Genomic DNA, 20,373 nt, shown 5'->3' with positions numbered 1-20,373 from the left:
TCTATGGTCCCTTAAGTCTGCCTCAAGCTGAATATGAAGGACAGCATTGACCTCTCCAGAAAGAAATTGTTAAATTGAATTACAGGGTGGAAAACTGTCCTGTGGGGACTGGGCTGAGGACCCCCCTCAGTGTGATGCTTGCTGTTCCTGGTAATTTTATTTTGTGAGGTCTGTAATTATGAACTTAGCTTAGTCCACCAGTTTGCTTTCTAATTTTAGGATTTTTGCTTGGGTTTTTTAAGTCTTTTAAGACTTCTATCTTGACATTAAATGTGAATGTTTTATGGTTTTCTGGTGTTTTTTTGAATGTCTGGGTTGTCCTTTAATTTTTTTTATGGTGGGGTTGGGACTTTACAGTGTGATTAGATTTATTATAATCTCAGTGCCTGCCTTCCTGTAACTTTTGAGACTGGGATACTTAGTAAATGTGAAGCTCTAACCTGTTGATTGTCTCTCTTCAGTGAAAAGGAGACTCAGCTCTGTAGAAAGCTGTTATTAGGCAAGTTATATGTGTATTTGTGTGTACATGTGTACACGTGCTGTCCTCCACATTAACTTGCTGTCCTCCTGCATATGCACATAGCCAGCTCCAAGATTCTGAATCTGGACAGTGAATCTAGTTTCAAATTCAGTTTCATAAATGACTAATTCTTCCTACCCTTCCCATTCCCCTTCAAAGCTTGCGGTGATCTCATGCCTGTGACAGGAGCGGTTTTCCTGGCTGATAAGGGGGATGCTCATGTTGTTTTCTCCCTTGTCTGTTCTGAGAGCTGTATGTTATCTCCCTCTGTGCTGATAAAGTATGGGGAGGGGGTTGCCTGGTCTGTGTGTGCCGAGCGGTGCCATCCTGCTCCATCTCTTTCTGGTTTGTCACCTGTGGAGCTGAGATCACAGAACTTGTCCTGCTTGGGAGAGGAAGGTGGGTTCGAGCTGTAGGTACAGGGGTTTGTCACATCTGCCAGGGGAACTGCACACCCCTCTGGGTTGTTCCTTCATTTGGATCTCTGCAAGCATCTGGTCATCTTTGTGATGACATAAATAGGGAGAGTGTTAATGTATCCAAGAGGGCTCCAGGACAGGCGCCGTGAGCTTTTAGATGGCAGGCGCTCGAGAAATCCTCTTAATTCACCTTTCTGCTTTTGAGTCACTCCTTAAGGAGGGAGGAATCTGTTTACTTTCTTGTTGTGCTTGGAAAACGGGCTCACCCACAACAAAAGACCCTGTAATGCTTGCTGCAGTGTAGGATTATTGCACAAAAGCATCTTACTGTGCAGCGCTGTGGCTGCACTCGGTGTTGTATGATAACACATGTTTCTCAGCTGTTGTTGATTCCTCAGTGGTACAGACTTCAAAGGAATGCGCTGAAAGAGAGCTGCAGCCAGGGAAAAACGGGGTTTGTTCCAGTGGCCTGTACCATCCATCTGTTTAAATACTTTGCTGAACTGTTCCAGAGTGTTCAGGCATCCAGTTAGGACTGGCAAGCAATTACAGCTGGGAGTAGAGCCTGCTGCAAAGAGACCACCTAGGGGAGGCTTAAGTACTACCTCCCTTCTGTGGGTCAGAGCCCCCCTGCCCTCCCAGCTAGCCAGGGGAGATAAGGCTCTTCATTTGGGGTATCTTTCAACATGACATTGTCTAATTCCTAATGCTGTTGAGGATTTATTTATTTTTACTCTCCATGCTATCTTTAGCACAAGAAGAGAAGAATGGTAATGAGGACAGACCGTCATCTCTGTAGTCTCCTCTGTGTGGGTAGCAAGTTAGGTCTGTAATTTAAATGAATAAATATTTATAATTAGGTAATTCTTTTTTTTGCTGTTCCCAAAATGTGTGGTATAGTTCATAGAGAGTGATCTGTTGATCACTTGTGTCTCCAAAGGTAGTGATATACATTACTGGATTAATTTTATCTCCAAAATATAAGCAGTAAAGTTATATCAATTACATTGTGCTCTTTCAAATTGAATTTGGGGACTTCACAACTTCATCCACAGTAACTGAAAAAACCCCAGTGAACTTGTGCATTATAATACAGGACAATGCTGCCAATTCCAAGTATTATGAGTTGTGTTTTTACTTAAATTCCAGTATTGGAGTCTGCTGTGCAAGACACGTCTACACCCGTCGTTGCTGACTGAATCTTCACGTCACGGCCTGTGTGTTCCGTGTAGTCCCAGATAGTGCAACTCGGGGGAAATACCAGCAGAGAGGCTACAAGTAGTCCGTGGATAACCTGTGAAGATCCCTGAAGTTTTTCTGTGTGGGACTGACATTAATTTTGAGGATTGGAATGAGCACTGCAGATAGAGCAATGTGGTTTTCAGCTTAGAGGGTTTAACCTTCTTTGTCAATGACAAATGCTCATGTAGATGCACTAAGAGGATATTTGAGGTTGGAAAAGTTGGGAGGTACTCCAGGATTTGTTTTTCACCTGCAAGCAAGCAGCACAGCTTTAAAGGTGAGCTTGGATATTGTCCTTTGCTGTGGTATTGCTCCCTCCATAGTAGTGTGATGTGACATCTATGCCTTTGAAAAGAGAGCTCTTTCTCTCCATGTTGGCAGTTGTGATGGTTTCATGGTGTTTTGGGACGTCAGATTTTAATGCCTTACTACCCCTTTCAGCAGAAAGGGGAGGGAAACTTCTAGAAATGTGTAATGCAACTGACTTTCAGCTTCTGCCCTTGCTCCAGGCTTGACATTGTAGTTTGAATTTATTTACTTGCTTTGAAAGCTGTACTCGGTGTAACCTTGAGTTTTACTTCCCTTACTGCAACAGTACCTGACGTGTTTCCAGCCTGTACCTTGCTGTGCCTCTGCATTGTCCAGTTGTAAACTGGCCAGGCTGTCGGTGCTTTCTTTGTATCGTGTTCCCCCTATGAGTCTTCAGAGCTGGAACTTCCTTTTGCTTCAAGTGAACTGGAAGTGTTTTGCTAAAATATTTTTGGACTCCTGAAGTGTTTGTCAATGCTTCCAAGCTGTTGTTCGAAGGGAGTTTGGAGTTTCCAGAAGAACCTTTGGAAACTTTAGGTTTTACTGTCTGTCAGCAGTTTTGTAAGCGTTGATAGAGGCTGTAATTCCACTGGGCAGCCAGATGTTTTGTGTCTGTGCTGAAGTGGGGAGACAGCGTGGCTTTAGGGGTTGAAGGGTCCGATGTTCTTGTTACAGGGCTGTTTGAAGATCTTCAGCAGACTGGATCTGCTTTCTCTCCTTTCCCTTCTGCTCCCTCTTGCCATGCCTGTGCTGAAGGTGATCACCTCTTTCTGAGTAAAATGGCATTATTGAGAGGAAAGCATAAACTTGCTTTCTAAAAGATAGATATTTGCTTGTCAGTCTGTGTTTCTTGAGTACTAAGCTTGAAGCTGTATAAAAGCTGCATGTATCTTGACAATTAGTGAATTTATAGCAAAATAATATAGCAGATTAATTCTAACATTAATTCTGACCAGTGTGGCATTAAGTGAAATTTAGAAAGAAATCAGTTTTCCTTGCAGACAGAGGAGAGAACACTCACCAATGCAAATCCCCCAGTTCCATATTAAATTGCACCTTTTTTAGGTGCTTAAACACTTGCAAAATCTGTGTCTGTCTTTGTCTTTCTTTTGCCTTCACTATGTGACATGTGAGGGAAAGTTAAAAAGAACTCATCAGTGGCTGCACATGTCAGAGTCTTCCTTGAGAAGAAAGTAGGAAGATGCCACAGCTGGTAATATTTGAAGTCAGTATTGGGAATCAAGAGAGCAAATGCTTAAATGTGCCATTGCAGCTATGTAGCTGGCAATACTAACTAGCAGTAGTACCTGGAATAATAATTCCCATCTGGAGAGAAGCATATGGCAGTGGTTGAACGTCCTTGTCCTTGCCCACCAGGAAGTGATTGTGGTGGTTTTTTAGGTTTGGTTTGGTTTTGGTTTTGTTTGTTTGTTTTTTTTTTTTTTTAGACAGCTTGCCCTGGGCTTCATCCATACCTCCAAGTCAAACCAATGCTCTGGTTTCATTGGGAGCAAGGACAGAAACTTTGAATAAGCTGAGTTGGAGACTTTGTATTTTGAGCAGTGGAAGTGGCACAGAGGAGCACAGACCTAACAAAGAACAGTCACAATGAGTACAATGCAGAGTTTTCATGCAGTTAATGGGATTGGAATTGGTAACCTGATACTTCAAAGAGATAACAAAGGCTATTTAGCATACAAGGGAACATAGATTTTTATTTTTTTTTAAGGAGTTGATGGAGTGTAGCAGAATCTTTTGTCAGAATTCATTCTAGTGAACAAGTTCTGGCAGAAAATGACTGAATTAACAAGAGTTTATGAAATACTCTGAATAGAAAAGGAATTTTCTTTTTTACTATGAGTGTTCTTTCACTGCAGTTCTTGTATTTGCTTAGCAGTTTACTTGCTTCCCTCATGTCCTCTGAACTTAGCCTTTGTTTCAGACTGAAATATACCATAAATTAAAAGTCTTTGGCTTTTCTTCTTCCAAGAATGGAAGAGGGGAGCAAAACAAAATGAAATGTGCAAGGTTGTACCCTGTGTTCCCTTATTTTCCAGGAACAGACCAGAAAGAGACCAGCTTGATACAGACCACAGCAGTGCTACTTGGGGTTAAGCTGTCCTGCGTGAGAGCACAGAGAGCTCTCTTTAGATGGTTTTTAGTGTAGTGAGGATGGACATCTGTGATCATCATCAGCTGTGAGAAAACCCAGTCCAACCTCATAACTCAAGAATTAAGATTATATCCTACTTTGGGCCTGCTGCTTGCCTCCCTTGTGGTTTTAGTGAATCAAAGGAACTTGCAGTCTGTGTGGGCAAGGCTGGAAGATAAGAGGCACGTACCTTCAGGAGGCGGTGTGTGCTACAGGAGGAGAGCTGTGTGTGAGTTTGCTGTTGGCACATTCTCTGTGCCATGGGTTGGTCATTTTTCTGAGGCAGAAATTAAGGGCAGAGGCTCACTTTTCTTAGGTGGGGTGTGAGAGAGCTGAACTTGTGCCAGCAGCCAGAAATTACAATTTAAAAAGTACTCTGGTGGTGGGTTTGATTTTACTTCAACTCTTAGCAAGACAGAAGGGGTTTGGGTCTATTAGACTTTCCTGGTATTTTGTTTGTAACTCATTGCAAAGCTCCTCTTCACCTTGATCAGCAACCTGAGCTGGTGGAAGGTGTTCCTGCCCATGGCAGGGGCTTGAAATGAGATGGTCTTTAGGTCCCTTCCAACCCAGACCATTCTGTGATTCCATGATTCTGTGCTGGATTTGCAGTGTGCCTTTTGAAACATGGGGCTCTTTCCCAGCCCCTGCTGTTCTCCTGCTGCCATGCTTTGTTCCTGTGCTCCCTGTGTGTGCCTGATGGCACTGCCACCCCTCTCTGCCCTGCCACAGGCTTCCTAAACACTCCCTCACGACTTTGTGGCTTTCCAGGTGCCTCTCTAGTTGTAGCACAGCTTCTGCTTTTGGATGGGAGGGAAAGACAGTGGCACTTTCCCTTCCCATCTCCCAGCCACAGAGCATTCCTCCAATTCCTCCGCTGCTGAGCTATTTGGAGTGGAGCAGGGGGAACACTTGCTTTGCTGCTTCCTTGTCCAGGAGTTGGGTTTAACTTGCATGAAGCACCTGTCCTGTTGTGATCCTGACATCCTGTCAGTGCTCATTTCCTCTGCTCCTTGAGAGACAGCGTTTTTATTGCTGGCAGCTCTCTGCCTTAGCCTTCTAGGGAGGCCCAACCAGAAATTTTCTAGAATTCTTCCACTCTCTCCCTCCCCTTGTCCTTCAGTGACCTCTAACCACATTTTTATCTTTCTTGACAAGATGCTTAGTTTCATTTATCAGCTGCTTTTCCCTTCATTCTTCAGCTTTTGATTATTTTTCCAGGAGCTGCTTAGAAACGTTAATGATTGCAGATGTGCAGAACAGTTAAATACAGTCACATTCCTCAAGGTTTTGGTTTTTTATTGTACTCTAATACTAAACTGCCTGTGGCAGGTAAATATTTTTTATGCACACTACTTGTCCTGTATATCCATCTTCAGCAGAGGGTAAGGAACTGCAGTTGGCTGTGTTTTCATATTACAATATACCAATATTACTAGCTGCAAGACCCCTATGTTTCCCTCCCTGGGCATAAACTAGTGTAGTATGTTCTGACTTTTTTAAAAGACATTTGCATTTTCTGAATTTGTATTTGTACACTGTGAGATAAAAATTTGGCATAAATAGAAGGAAATTGCAAATACACTTTCCTGTCTTAGCCTAGTAGCTTCCTACGTGCTTGGCAAATGCACTGTCACGTCTAGACAATATTATTTTGTTCTAAAAAACTTAAATATTACCTCAACTTTTGTAAAAATATGTTTGCTTTAATTGTGGATAGCAGAGTAGAGGATGACTGGATTTATTTTAATATATGCTGCAAGGGTATTTATTTCCTATTTTGCAGTGCCCTTCATGCTTGTCATTGTAAGTGTAGGAGCAAAAGCCTAAATAATTGGAAATCTATATGCTTCCTGAGCATGGTTTACTTTAATAGTCCACAATGATCTCTGGACAAACTGTATTTTTTTTCAAAAGACCTCCATTATCCTTAGCTTGACCAGTATGAATGAGAATAGCATTCAATGTATACACCATTTTTAAGAATACCCTTCTTTTTCTTGCTGACATGGACATAAAGCATGTGGTAGGGTGAAGACAGTTCTGTAATAGAGTAGGAAATTAAACAAGAGGAAAGAAGAGGGTATGGCTTCAAGTTTATAGAGAAGAAGTTTAGATTGGATATTTGGAAGAAATTGTTCCCTGTGAGGGTGGTGAGGCACTGGAAGAGGCTGCCCAGAGAAGCTCTGGATGCCCATCCCTGGAAGTGTTCAAGGGTTTAATGAAGAAAAGAATATTTAAATCTCTTGTGATGATGACATAATGTGTAGCTGTAGCGTTGAGCCTCTTCACTGCTGGGATTTCCAAGTACAATGCAGATGGGAATCTCTGGTCTGATTTTAATATTGGCAGGGGGAGTCATCTGAGTTGCTCCATTTAGAGTTCAAACCTTAGTACAAAATTACATTGTGAACTTCCTTTGGACATTCGACCACTACTTATCAGCAGCTTTTTTTCCCGAAAAAATAAAAGGTATGGCTACTAGATGAATAATTAGACCTTAGCAGTTGGTAGGTGCGTGTCCCATCCTCAGTGGGCGATACTGTTGGCATTCCCAGGATAATGTCCCTGTAATGAAGTCCAGCTCTGGAAGAAGTTCTTGATTAACTTGTGTAGCAGCATGACAGCCTCTGTTGCACTCTGAAACGCTCCTCAGCCAGGCTGGAGTGGCAAAGGCACAGATGTAGAGTGATGGTGGCCAAACAGTGCCACCTGCGAGCCACCCTGTGAGTCACCGAAGCCGTGTGTGCTGTGGCTGTCACATATCCGGGGGGGAAGTGCCTTTGAGAGATAAGCTGATTTACCTGGCACCTCGAGTGGGATAACAGCAGGCACGTAGCTGGGGTACAGCTTCTCTGCTGGCAAGAAGCTCAAGCAAAGGGAAATGTAACCTGGGCTGTTCTTATGGAATACTGAACATTTTAAGTGTCAAGGAAAGGTTCATCTTTTTTATGGGAAGAGCTGACTGGAAGAGTCAGGTTTGTTACAAGGTAATTGGAGGCAGCCATGAATTGGTACTTGTATCTTGTCGATTCCAGGAGCTGGGAAGGGTGTGAAGTGTAAGCCAGCAGCTGGTACACAGATAGTGTGTGGCAAATAAACCACTGGCTGTGGTTAATAAACCACTTCCATCTTTTCTTGCAACTTCTACTTTAGATTTCCTGCAGGATAGTAACTCTAATGCCAGTGCTTCAGTGCTGTTTGAGCATACAGAGCTTTTTGGGAGGGTTTGTGTGTTCTTGTGTGTTCAAAATAATCTTGCTGTATAACCACTGTTTTCATTTTTCTCTGTGTTGTGTTCTTCTCCTCCCTGTCTTTCTGACTCCTGCGATGTCCTATACCTGTTGAACTAGGAAAAGGGAAATAACTATAGTGCTCCAATATGGGTCCTTTCTACTGCATCTGACATTCAAGTAAGACATTAAAGTCTAGGCAAATCTTGAGTTTGACTTGGTTCATTTTCACAGTCCTTTTCCAAAACATGTATTTTTGTCATATGATTTCCTGCAGTGGATTTATTTCTGATATTGAGAATTAACACAGACCTTCAAAAGACATCACAAAGTAAAGAATCAGTATTAGTTTAGAAGCTTTTACTGATTTTTTTTTTTAATTTTAATTACACTGTAGTAAATTGATAGGAGTATCCTTTGAGAAATTCTTTACCATCAGTTCTATTAAAAAGAATTCTGAGTTCTGTTTTGCTGTGCTGAGCTCATCTTCAGGGTGTCTAGCTGGTTACCTTGTACTTCTTAGCACTCGAGGTGCAAATGATGTCTGTTCTTCAAAACACACTAAACCCTGTGGATGTGTTGAGATATGTGCTTTCTGTGCTTTGTTCAGGTGACAGGCATGTCCTATTTTATTTATAAAAAATAAAATATTATTTGCTCTCCTAGTACCTATTTGCTCATTGTCACCAATTTCACCATGTGTGTGAACCTGAGGCAGAGCTGATGAATTGTGCCTGCATTTGCTTCTTAGGGAAATTTCAGGGGTTTTGGTTTTTTCCCATTAGCATTTGCCAGATGTGGGTTTTATTTGAAAAAGAAGAAGAAAAAAAAAAAGCTTAAAGTATGGATTTATGTAGGCTTGTAAAAATGTGTGCCTTTGTCAGCTTATGCTATTAAAAATATACTATATGTAAGAATTAATCTGTTGGTCTTCATGTAAGATGCTCTTACACTCATTTAATAAATGCTGAAGCTTATTTGAAGCATTGAAAATGTGTGTAGAGAGTGAGGTAAAGAGTGATTTGGTGCAAGTTAATTTGAGCTATCATCCCTGAACAAATATTGTGACACAAATCACTTAGATAAGTTTGCTTTTATGTGTTTGTATGTTTGGGTTTGTCTCTAGGAACTGATTCGTATTGTGTCTTGGATAGAGGGGACAGCAGAGCAGTTGTGATGGCTCATATTAAAAATTAGTGTGCAAACTTACCTACATTTGTTATTTCTATGAAATACCAGTTGATTTATTCCACCTTGTCCCAGGCTGGGATAAAACCAGTTGCTTTCTTTGAGTCACCTCTGGTTGTCCTCAGAGCTGAGGCTCCAACTCTGCCTGCACTGATGTAGTAATTTGTGAGCACAACTTGCTTAAATATGTATTTAGCATCGATAATAGGGGATACTTTTTGTGCTTCATTAAAAACTCTTGGAATGCATTGGAAACTGGAGTAATTCAGTGGCTCTGAACTTCATTAACTGTAGAAGTATTTAAAGAAAGCGATTTAAGATTTGTCACTGGCTTAGAGCTAGTGGGAGGTCTCTGAGCTATGTCATTATTAATGACCATACGTAAAGAAGGCTTTAATTTTCTAGGGAAGCATCTTCATCCTTTGAGTCAGTTTTCAGATCCAGCTGGTGAAAGCAACCTGGTCTGAATAGAACACTGGCCTTGCTTTGAGCAGGAGGCTGGGCTCCAGCAGCTCCTTCCAGCCTGAAGGGCTCTGGCTTTTGGTTTATTTTCTTTTTCTTTAAGAGGTGTTTGTACCACACAGCCACTGTCATCTGTAATGGGATTGCCTTGCTGATACTGCCAGCAGTTAAGCCAGAGGGGTAAATAAATCCTTGCTTGTAAGTTATTTTTAAAGAAACATCTTTTTTGCTTATCTTTACAGTGTTTCTATTGGATAAATGCAGAACATGTAGGATTTTCTTTGCATCTTGTTTTCTAACTGCTGCATAATCTTTGTTTAAATAGGTTGAGTAGGGCAAGTTATTACGACCTTCCTCTAAACTGTAGGGAAAGTTCTCAGCTCTCCAGGGACTGGATTTTTATATGGAATCTAATGATTCTGTACCTGAATGCAGCAGACAAACAAGCTGTGCTTTAGGGAAACTTGTCACAGATGTATATATTGAGATTATTGTGTTGGGAAAAAAGTTATAAACCTAGCAAATATTAGAGATGATAAAGAAGAGAAGGAAAAAATCTTCTATCCAAAATGCTTCTAACAGAATGCAATATTTGCATTTATGTGATGAGACCTTTAAGAAGGAGTTAAAATACAGGTTTTTCTATAGGAATGTTTATTTACATACTTGAGTTAGGTGATATGGAAAAATACATGCTTGGTAATGTAAATCCAGGATTTCAGGGCTGCTTGTTCACACACCAGCTTGCTTTGTGGAAGGAATAGTAGAGTGTGTGTTTGTGTCCGGAGTTGTCATGGAGGAGCCTGTCACTCCTGGTGATAACTCTGAGATTTAGAGAGCCACCACACTCTGGACCCAGCAGGACAAATCAGGCTTTCAGCTGCAAGCTTTGAAGTGGCAGCAGAAGAAGAGATTTTTAATGAAGTTGAAGGGGAATAAGTGATTAATATCCTGTGCTTCACTAGGTGCTACATCACTAGAATTTTTTCTTGGAATGAAATCCTTGATCAAACCATTCTGCTGTCTCTTTATTTGTTGAGCGAAAGGGTTCCCCTTTGGCTCAAGTACTGTCGTATAATTTTTATGTAGTTGATGTTGAGTAGGTGGCTTGATGTACCTTTTTCATGGAAATCTGATTTTCTTCCTTTCAGTTAATTGATTTTTTTCTTTTCTGGTAAAGCATGCTAGAACATGCTATGAAAAAAGGACAAATTAATTAATTCTTCACTAATTTTTACTAGGTGAAGTAATCTTGATAGAAGGCAATGATAGATGGAATAGAGATAAATCAAACTTTGCAGGAGTAAGGAAACTCACCGAGTGGTCAGGTTTGACTGTGCAAAACCAGTCAGCAACTATAGCATCAGTTCTTAGAAATTTTGGGAAATACCTGAATGTGTTTAGTTATTTATGTAAAAGTACCTGAATTGCAAAATCTTGAGTTTCTTAATTTAAAAACCAGTAAATAACAAGTTCATTTAATAGAACTTACACGGTGAGTTGGGGGAGGTTAAAAGGGAAATGTCAGGACAGTGGTGTGTTTTTGGCATCATCTGCTGATTTAGTCACGTGCATCAATAGTTACCTACCTACCTTAATGACAACTTCTGTTTTCTAAACCAAGATTAGATAGAAATTTGGAGTCACTGTGGTATCTCAGGTGGGTTCTTGAGAATTATTTTGGTATCCCTTCCTGGTTTTGGTAAAATGTAAGACTCCATTTAACTGCTTGCTTGCTTGTCTTGGAAGCTTATGGTTTAGCTCCTTAGTTTATTTACTAAAAAGTGATGATCTGTTGGAATTTGAGCACAGGACTCTGAATATGCACATATTGCACTGATTCTGCAGCCAGTGGCCCTGTGCCAGCTGGGGTGGGCAGAGCTGGAACCGAGCCACTGCTAAACACCTCTGCAGTCACATCATCCGTGCCATGGGAAGCTGCTGTGCACTGAGCACAGGGGGCTGACTGCCGCGGCGACGGAAAGCCCGGAGCACCGCGACTTCTCCAGAGGCAGCCTTGAGAAAGGCTGGCCCGAAGCGCGTGTGAGCAGCTTCGAGCAGTCGAGTGATTCCAGCTCAGCTCAGTAATAGTTCAGTGATTTCAGCTCAGCTCAGTTCGGCTCGGCTCAGCGGCGGCGGCGGGCAGGCAACACAGGAAGCAGGGACGAGAAAGCTGGTCCAGCGTTCCACCGAGGCACAAGCCTTTATTCAGGCAGAGCTTCGGCAAAGGGTGCCGGTAACAGGGAATCTGCCAAACAGGGGAAAACCCGGGATATTTATGGGGAAGGAGAGGGGTGGGGGGAAGCCCGAGATACCTGTATTGGGGTGGGACAGCAGGGGGGAACACCAATGAAACACAACAGTTTAACATATCTAACTCAAAGACCCCTGGGAGCGACACATTGTGTCTCTCTCACAGAGAAGTATCTCCTCTCCAGGGGAGAGCCAGGATCTCGGGCCCAAAGGGCTCCTCTGTACCCACAGCTGACTGCAGGAGTAGCACATCATTTGGATTGGATTAAATTTTTTTTTTTTGAGGAAATAGATGGGAATAGGAGGGTGAATTGCAGTAGAGGCTGTGTCTGTTGGGATGTGGAGCTGCAATACTTTAGAGTGGAAATAAACCCTGTAGTGTTTGGGTGCTGCCAGCCTTACACCAAGGTGCAGGCTCATGGCCAGAGCTGTTGTAAAAGCAGTTGTAGCAGCTCTTGTAAGCAGGTCCTGGAGGTCGCTGAAGTGGCATTCTGGGACCAGTAAGCCCTAATTACTGACCACGTGTAGGAGTAGGACCTGCTGGATCTTGGAGAGCCTCCTGCAGTGGACCAGCTGCACACCATAGTATTGATACTGCATGGAAATGCACTGGTGTTACTGGGAGCTTTATTTTTTTATAGACAGTGTTTCAAGACCTGGGAACTCTGAGCTTGTCATGTGTTTCTGTAGCATGCTTTAGCCAACTTTCAGCCATTTGTGTCGGTAGCCTGCTGAAATAAATGGCTTTTTGATGATGTGATTTTCTTAAAGGGATCAGTTGATTAGAGTGTTTGTTAAAAGTTCACCGGTCAAGCAACACTTAAAAATCCTGTCTTCTTTTGATGAGACTTTAAATAGCAGAGCAACTGTGTGCTTGCATCTATCTTTTTGAAAGGGGAAAAAGAAGCTTCCATATTTTCACAGCATTACTTTAAAAATACCTATCATTGCCTGTGGAGCTTTTTCTAACTGTATATTTTCATGTGAGAATTTTGCATTTCCTACAGTGGAAAAGCATGTTTATTTTTGGCAATCTTCTCAAAAGAACCCAGATTAAGATCTTTGACCTACAGCTGTTGTAAATGCAAGTCTTTTTGTTCTAAAGCCTTGCAGAGTTGTTCCCTTTTTGTGTTAATTGATTAAAATGTGTGCTGGGTTGGCCCAAGTTCCTCTTGCTAATTGGGTAAAGTGAGACCCCAGAATAGATAGACAAATCAAAACTGCAGCCTCCTTCTGGGGAAAGTTGATTGTTGTTTTGATGGACTCTTTTTGCCTGTTGTGGGTGCATATACATACATATATATATATATAATGTATTTGTGTGTTTTAGCCTCAAGATCCCTAAGATTGACACTGCACTTCACCATGTCTGTCTCAATGTTACAGAACAGATGGTTAATTCAAAACCAAGAGTATTAAAGCTGAGTAGCTAAATCTGATCTCCTAAAAACAAGGTTGCCAAAACAAGCTGCTGTATTTAATGTAGCTGCTGAATTGGTCTTTTATTTGCTACAAAGGCAAACCTGAGTCCAATGCCTAAATGCAAAGCAGTTGGTAATTTCCAAATTTTTTCAGCATTTTCCAGCCCATGACTTGAAGCAGCAAGTTGCTTACATATTGTAGGGGTTCTGGGAGAGAAAAAGGCTCGTTTCAAATCCATTGTTTTTTCTGGGCTTATTGGTGTGGTCCTGGGTTTTTGAAGTAGCAAAGACAAATTGCAGCAGTGGAATGAGGCTGATGCCTGTTTTTCATGTGCTATGATTTGCTTTTTTCCTGTATTTAGGTGGTCAGTGAAATGAGAAGAAAAGGGCAAATTGTCAGAAGAAAGAATTTGCCTGTAAACACAGTAATCCTTTTTCTGGTTGTCTAAATAGGTTAGATAATTATAGACAGGTTGTGCTAGAAGAAACCTTCAAATGTCGAATCCAACCTGCATACCACAGGTCCTGGTTATTTCTGGACAGGGCCTAATAAATATGTACTGATAGAAAAGGGATTAAAGCATTTATTTCCTGGATTTACCCTGTTGGGATTATTTCTTAGGGACACAATTTCACACTAACATACTTTCGTATTTTCAAATGAAACATGAGCAGGCTGATGCTCTTTATTTCAGTACTTGGGGGTTTAAACGCTTACAATTCTCATGTGAGCTACTGAAAGTCATAGTCACTTTTCAGGAATCTCTGACCTTGCAATTCATTTTCCTGTGGTGGATTCATCTTAAAAAGAGTGCTGTATGTGACTTTGGGGGGGTTATTTTTCACTTACATGATGCTGTAAGATGAGCTCTTATATTTTTAGGACTACTTTATCTTGAATGATAAGGCATGGCATCAAGGTAGCGTGAACGTTGTATAAAAATTGGAGACAGCAGCCAAGTTATTTGTGTATGTTTCTGCCTTGATAAATGCCCTAAAGTTTTTAAAAAAATCAGGCTTCCAAATCTTTATTTGCTTTTGCTGCTTCTTTTAGTGCTTAACTCTGTGAAAGGTGTCAGGTAAACGGGTACAAACTGAATCCTTCCTTCTCTGATTTACACCACAAGTTTTCTGGGTAGAGTTGCACTTGCTGCATAAGCATCTGAAATTCTGTATTTTTTTTTGGGCAGGCCACTATTTGCCATAGAGAGGATATTGCTTGACTTGGTCGCATATTTAAATGTCAGGGAAAATCTTTATTTCCTTGGGACTTTCGGGTTTTTCTTAATGAGTTCATTTAGGTACTTTTTAAATTCTGCTTCTTCTCATTGTCCTGGACCATTTTATTTCAGGGATTTTGCCAGCTCTGTTGATGCCATCAGCCACATCCTCAGTCTTCTGGAGGTGATAGTCTTAAGAGGGGGAGTTCATTTGAAATCTCTTTGCTGATCTGCGGCTTTGGGCATGGGTTAGGTATTCACATCTCAACTTGAAATGTCCCCTTCAGACATGGTGGAAGAAGTGCAGGAAGCAGAGAAGCCTTGGCAAGGCTTGGAGAAAGCACCACATTAGGGAAGAAGTTGGCAGAGGCACTGAAGTGTCTGAGAGCAGATGGAGTGTTGTCATCAGCTGCAAAATCAATGTAAATACTTCCAGAAAATTACTCTTCCTCTGCTCTTGCCAAACAGAAGGAACAGGAGCTATAAAAACCATTGGCAAATTGTTTTAGTTGCCAGTGAGCACTGTTGCAGTAGGAATTCTCCCTTGCAGCACTGGACAGCCCCTACTGCAGGAGTGTTGCATTACTGGTGATGAAATATACTTTTTTTTTTTTATTTTTTTTTTTTTTTGGTCCTTGCCTGAAGATTTACAGTTGGAAAATCCCACAGTTCTGCTGCTGTGCAGTTCTGTTGGGTCATATCAACAATAAAAATGAGAATTTTGTTACTGATTGTGCTGTGTGACAAACTTCCCTGCTCTGGGTGGTTCAGCATGGGGCTGTAAAGCAGCTATTTCATGTGTATTAGCATCACATAACTGGGAACCAGTCTGTCCTCCCAGATGCACAGTTTTGGGATACTGTCGTGTTTATAAATGTGGTTGGCTGGCTGCTGTTGAATTGATGGCTCTGGTGCCTGGTTAGAAGGGGCTGGCAACCTCTAAATGAAAATGAGGAGCCACAAGGCAGGGTGAGTTACTGGATCACAAATGTATGTGGCATTTGTGCCTCTCTTGACCCCTTATTACCCAGGAAAATGAATGTTGAAGTAAAGTGTGGAAGATGGAGAGCGGTTGGGTTTAAAATTCTGAAATCCCTGTTTGTACTGATCCAAATTCCATTTCCATGGAAACTGGAAGTTTAGTGCTCTTGCTTGTCAACTTCAGCTTCTGGCTGGCTTTGGGGAGACTAAAATTGTTCACTTACACTAAACCTTCCAGAACTGAGAGTCGCGTCAGGATATTAGCACCACATATTTTGTGGAGACTGGGAAATGATAACTATAATTCATGTATTTCTTTTCTGAGAGATGCTTAAATTCAGCTGCTTACAGATCAGAAATCTGAATGTTCAGAGCCTGTGCCATGTCACCTAATTGTGGAATTGCCATGTGCATAATGTGTAAGATCTTAGTTTCTGGTGGGGATGTTTCTTTATTGCTGGTGTAGTTTTGCAGGTGCTGAAGCAAGCCAAATTAATTTAATTAGCTGACTGCAGTAGTGCAGGTGTTCTCCCTTGCTGTGCACACATCATCTGCAGCAACAACTTTACTCCTAAAGACATCATCAATCCACACTCTTTTAAAAAAGCGACTCTGGGGCTCATCATGAAGATTTTCTGAGTTCTGGTGCTGCCCTTGCCAGCAAAACAGAGCTGCCAGGCCAGATCTGCCTGGAGTTTGTGCTGACAGAATGGCTGTGCCAGGCCAGGGAGGGAAGCAGCGGAAGGCTGAACTTTCTGTGAGAAGCCCTGAAGGAGCTGATGGCTCTTTCTGCCTCTGAGTGGAATGGAACTGGTGAGATTGTGGAGACACTAAAGAATGTACCACTATGATGTGGAGCTGAGAACAGAAACTTGCAGTTTTTTGGTCATTCAGTAAGTGTGGGAAGGTAATTTTTCTGCTCTTGAAGCTTCGCTGGTGAAGTGAAACTCCTGCTAATGATTTAGACATACTTGTATCGGGGTTCCACTTTCACTTAGAGCTGCTTTGGGAGCATTATAATCACTGCAACCACCATTTGAAAGTAAGTATTCTATATGGATTGGCATTTCTGTGTTTCTGTAACTTTAATGTGCAAGAAGAGGCCACAGTAACAGTATATTGAGTGTGAGACTTGTAACCTGAAATTTTTAAACTTTTTTCCTGATGTAGGATAGTAGTGTAGAAGTAGTGTAGTGGTGCCTTTGTGGGCTATTAACTCTGTTTGGGTGCCAATCCTGCATGTAGCTTCACCAGAAACAGTGATGCCAGTTCAGCTTTCAACAGGTGCATTAAACTGCAAAGTCTCCTCTCTGGATTTTAAAATATTCAGCTGTCAGTCAGGGCAGGTGACCTTCTTCCCTGTTGGTGCCATATTCCTTGAGCATAGCAGCTGTACTAGATGTGTTTGGACATAAATGTTGAAGGAGAGAACTCCTCTCACTTCTTTTGTGCAGTAATAAGGCAGTTTGAAAGAAGATAATCTGGTTTTGGTAGGTAAATAAGACTACTTTTAAAACAAAATTAAAAAAAAAAATCCTAAGCTTTCAGCTTTGTAAATAAGTTACAGCAATTTTGATTTTGGAAAATGAGTAAGGCAGAAGCACTGCCTGAGATCTTGGAAGAGATGTCTTCCAAACACTTAAGGAAAAAATAATTTACGATTAAGAACTTAGATGTAATTTTCTGCATTTTAAGGTTTCTTTTATTTAGTAGAAATATCAATTTGATCATTTGTGTATTTTTTTCTTCTGAAGCTCATTAGGTCAGAAAGATAAGTAGTATCAGGAATGAAAAGGGAAGATCATTTGACTTGCATATACTCTTTTGTCATAAGCTGGAATTTGCTGGAGATCCGTCTTCCTGCCTGGATTTCTTTAATTCCAGGTGCTTTTTTAGGTGCAGTATGGCAGGCTTGTTTAAGGAGAGGAAGATGCAGCATCCCTGCTCTGATGGCCTTGTCTGTCTTCAGGTAGAAGGTTCCAGGTTCATTCTAAAATTGGGCAACTCTTCCCTGCTGTGATGGCTGGAATTCGACTGGAATTTGCCAATATAAACCAGGAGCTGGGAGAAAAAGAGACTTGAATTTTTCTTACAGCACAGACACAGGGTTATGAGTGAAACAGCCAGAAATTAGCATAATTAAATAATTATGATGCTACCTGTAAAGCCAAGAAATCTTATTTGTTTGTATTAAGAAATTTGCCTTCTGTTTGAAACGTGTTGCCATAATGATAATTTGGCAATGGCTTCTGCTCTCCGTTCCAGCAATCAGTAAGTCTAAAAGCTAAAGATAAGTTCTAAAAAGGTACATGTGCAAGGTAATAAACCTTTACTTAGGGAGAACATTCCCAAACTACATACTAAACTACTTATTTACCTGCAGCTAAATGCAGGAACATCAAATAATCCAATGGAACTTCTAATCTTCTTTGAAATGTTACTGGAGAAGGTGCTTTAACATGCAAAAATTCTTTTGTTGTGCTGGTGTTTCTGATCTTGTACATTAATTTAAATGGAGAAATATGGAAACCTGAAAGAAACTTCAGCACAGCTACTCTTCCCATGTCATGGGTGTTATTTAAAGGATAACACAGGATATCTGTGTGCCCAGCTGGGCAATTACTCAGCTGCTTGTTTCATGCCTGGTACTCAGTTCTCCTATAACTATTTGACTTCTCACCACTTATATAGGTCACAGATTTAAAGAAAAAATAATGTAAAAAATCAATAATAATGAACAAGATGTGTATTAGTGCATGAAAGCCTTGTGTGATGGAAGTGTGTAATTACTGACTAGCTCAGAATCCTGTGATATTTCATTCTTTTCAGAAGTAGGAGTTATATTATGTTGTTCTCATTGAAAATAGTTTTCTGTCCACACTGTTTAATGCAGTTAGAGCATAAAAGCTTGTTTACCAGGGATTTTGTTACCTAGGCTCTCTTCAGTGTATGTAGAAAGCCAAGATGGAGGTAAACAACTTCAGAAATACAGCAAGGCTGAATTCTTGATCACCTTCATGTCATATGTGTGGATAATAGACATAAAAATAATCACACAGGAACAAATAAATAACAAAATCTGTTTTCTGATGCTAGTAGTCAGTTGGTGAATGCTGCAAGGAGCTCCTTTTCCCACCCAGAATCTTTGAGCTGAGATTGTCATTCACATCATTCTTGGACGCAGTTTGCTCACCAATAGTCACTCTCCTTCCATTATACTCCTTATTTTTAGAAGGCTCAAGGAGTTATGTTGTAATTGAATTACTGTAAAGAGTGTTCTGATCCATCATCTAGCACACACTCAGTCCTGGTCAAGTGGCTTTTAATGGAATTAAAAATAACCTCGTTAGTACTCGGAAGATCTGTGTTTTCCCCAGAATCATTGTTTAAGGATGGAAAAAACCAACAGCATGTCATAGTGTTGTGTTGTAACACAGCTGAGTGAAAAGGGAAGCACTCGGGACGCTCTGGGTCACAGACATTTGGCCATTCTAGCCATAAAACAGGTATGGGCTTGTACTTGAGTGTAACTGGTTTTACTTTGTGTGAGGGCTTCGTGTACTGTGCTGTGAGCAAAAGCAGACAAAACCACCTCACTCATCCCTCTCCAGCCCACGGGGATATTGGTAGGGACAGATCTGCAGTTACATTTGCTTCCAGAAGAAGACGGTAAATTCTAACTCTTGGCTTGGAGGAGATGAAGAGCTCCCCTTGCTGATGACAACATCGCCTTGGGTTGAAAAACTGGTTTTGCCTTGTGACTTAGCTCTTAATCTTATATTTCTAGGGTTTATGTAGACCATAAACCATGCTATAAAAATAGCTTTTGGCCTTTCAACTAATATGCATAAGAAGTCAATTCCGAAGTCCTTAGAATAGTAATTATGGTTGGTTTATGAGCACATGTCTTAAACTGATGGATTTCCCCTGCACCTCTTTATCATAGTATGCACACTGTGCATAGTTCCAGTTTATTTTAGGCAGTATGTATTTAATTAATGTGGTTAGCTGAATAGAATCAGCCTCTATGCTCCAAATGATAATTCCTTTTGGAGCCTAAACAGCTATTTGAGATATTGTGTCCTACTTTGATTTTAATGTCAAACATTCTTAGAGCTTAACAGTGGTGTCAAGCCACTGCTTAGTCTGTTGTTTTCATTCCTATGGTGTATAAAAATGGGATATTCCCTTCTGTAACTGCATTGCAACTTGCCTTTTGGGGTGTTTGGTCTCTGCTTTTACGTGGTGCAGACATGCTGGTCCTGTACTTGGATATGCATTTGTTGTAGCACTGAACTGGATTGCACGTGGATTACTTCTTCCTGCTGCAAATGGAGATAAAATATTTGATCTTCCTCTTCCTACAGCAACAACAGCTAAAATAGTCTGAATGATGGTGAGCAGATTTTAGGAAGAAATTGTTCCCTGTGAGGGTGGTGAGGCCCTGGCACAGGTTGCCCAGAGAAGCTGTGGCTGCCCCATCCCTGGAAGTGTCCATGGCCAGGCTGGATGGGGCTTAGAGCAACCTCGGGTAGTGGAATGGGTTGGGAGAAGATGATTTTAGGGTCTGTTCCAACTCAAACCACTCTAATTCTTTGATGCAGTGTACCACAGGCACTCCTCTCATGTTTTTCAGGTTTTTGATTGGTTTTGTGTGAGGCTTTTTGTAGCTGTGCATTATTGCTGTAACTTTAGAGCACCACCTGTTCTGCTTTATACTTAGGAGGAACTTCCTGAACTCTGTTCAGTCTAATTTTTGCTTCTTTTTGGATAGAAAAATGCACAGGGGATGTTTATTTTCCAAATACACAGCTTTGTTTTGGTGAATGAACATCCAGTTCTAAATGGTGCAATGACAGTGATTATTTGTGTGGGGAAATGATGGTCTGGGTGTTTTACCCTTCAGGTTTCCCTGTGGGGCTTTACGCCTCAGACTTGATCTATGCTAAAGCTGCTGCTGTGGGCAAGGGCTT

At 41.2% G+C, this 20,373-nt stretch overlaps 1 protein-coding gene across 3 annotated transcripts in view; it reads left to right on the top strand.

Moving 5' to 3' along the window:
* The window catches only part of RASSF8 (Ras association domain family member 8), a 73,344-nt gene that overhangs the window by 2,575 nt on the left and 50,396 nt on the right, over positions 1 to 20,373 (top strand). The window contains exon 1 of one of the 3 annotated variants that reach the window (XM_014260494.2): positions 2,147 to 2,458. The exons of the other annotated variants lie outside the window; for them this stretch is intronic. The gene's annotated coding sequence lies outside the window, so the exon portion shown is untranslated. Of the gene's footprint in view, positions 1 to 2,146; positions 2,459 to 20,373 lie in introns of those variants that run through there. 3 annotated transcript variants of the gene reach the window in all.

The sequence above is a fragment of the Pseudopodoces humilis genome, chromosome 5 (genome assembly GCF_049639895.1).
Source record: "Pseudopodoces humilis isolate 2021_Gansu_Grassland_sample_001 chromosome 5, ASM4963989v1, whole genome shotgun sequence".
In the NCBI taxonomy this organism is placed as follows: Eukaryota; Metazoa; Chordata; class Aves; order Passeriformes; family Paridae; genus Pseudopodoces; species Pseudopodoces humilis.
This window is presented reverse-complemented; position numbering and strand designations above follow the sequence as displayed.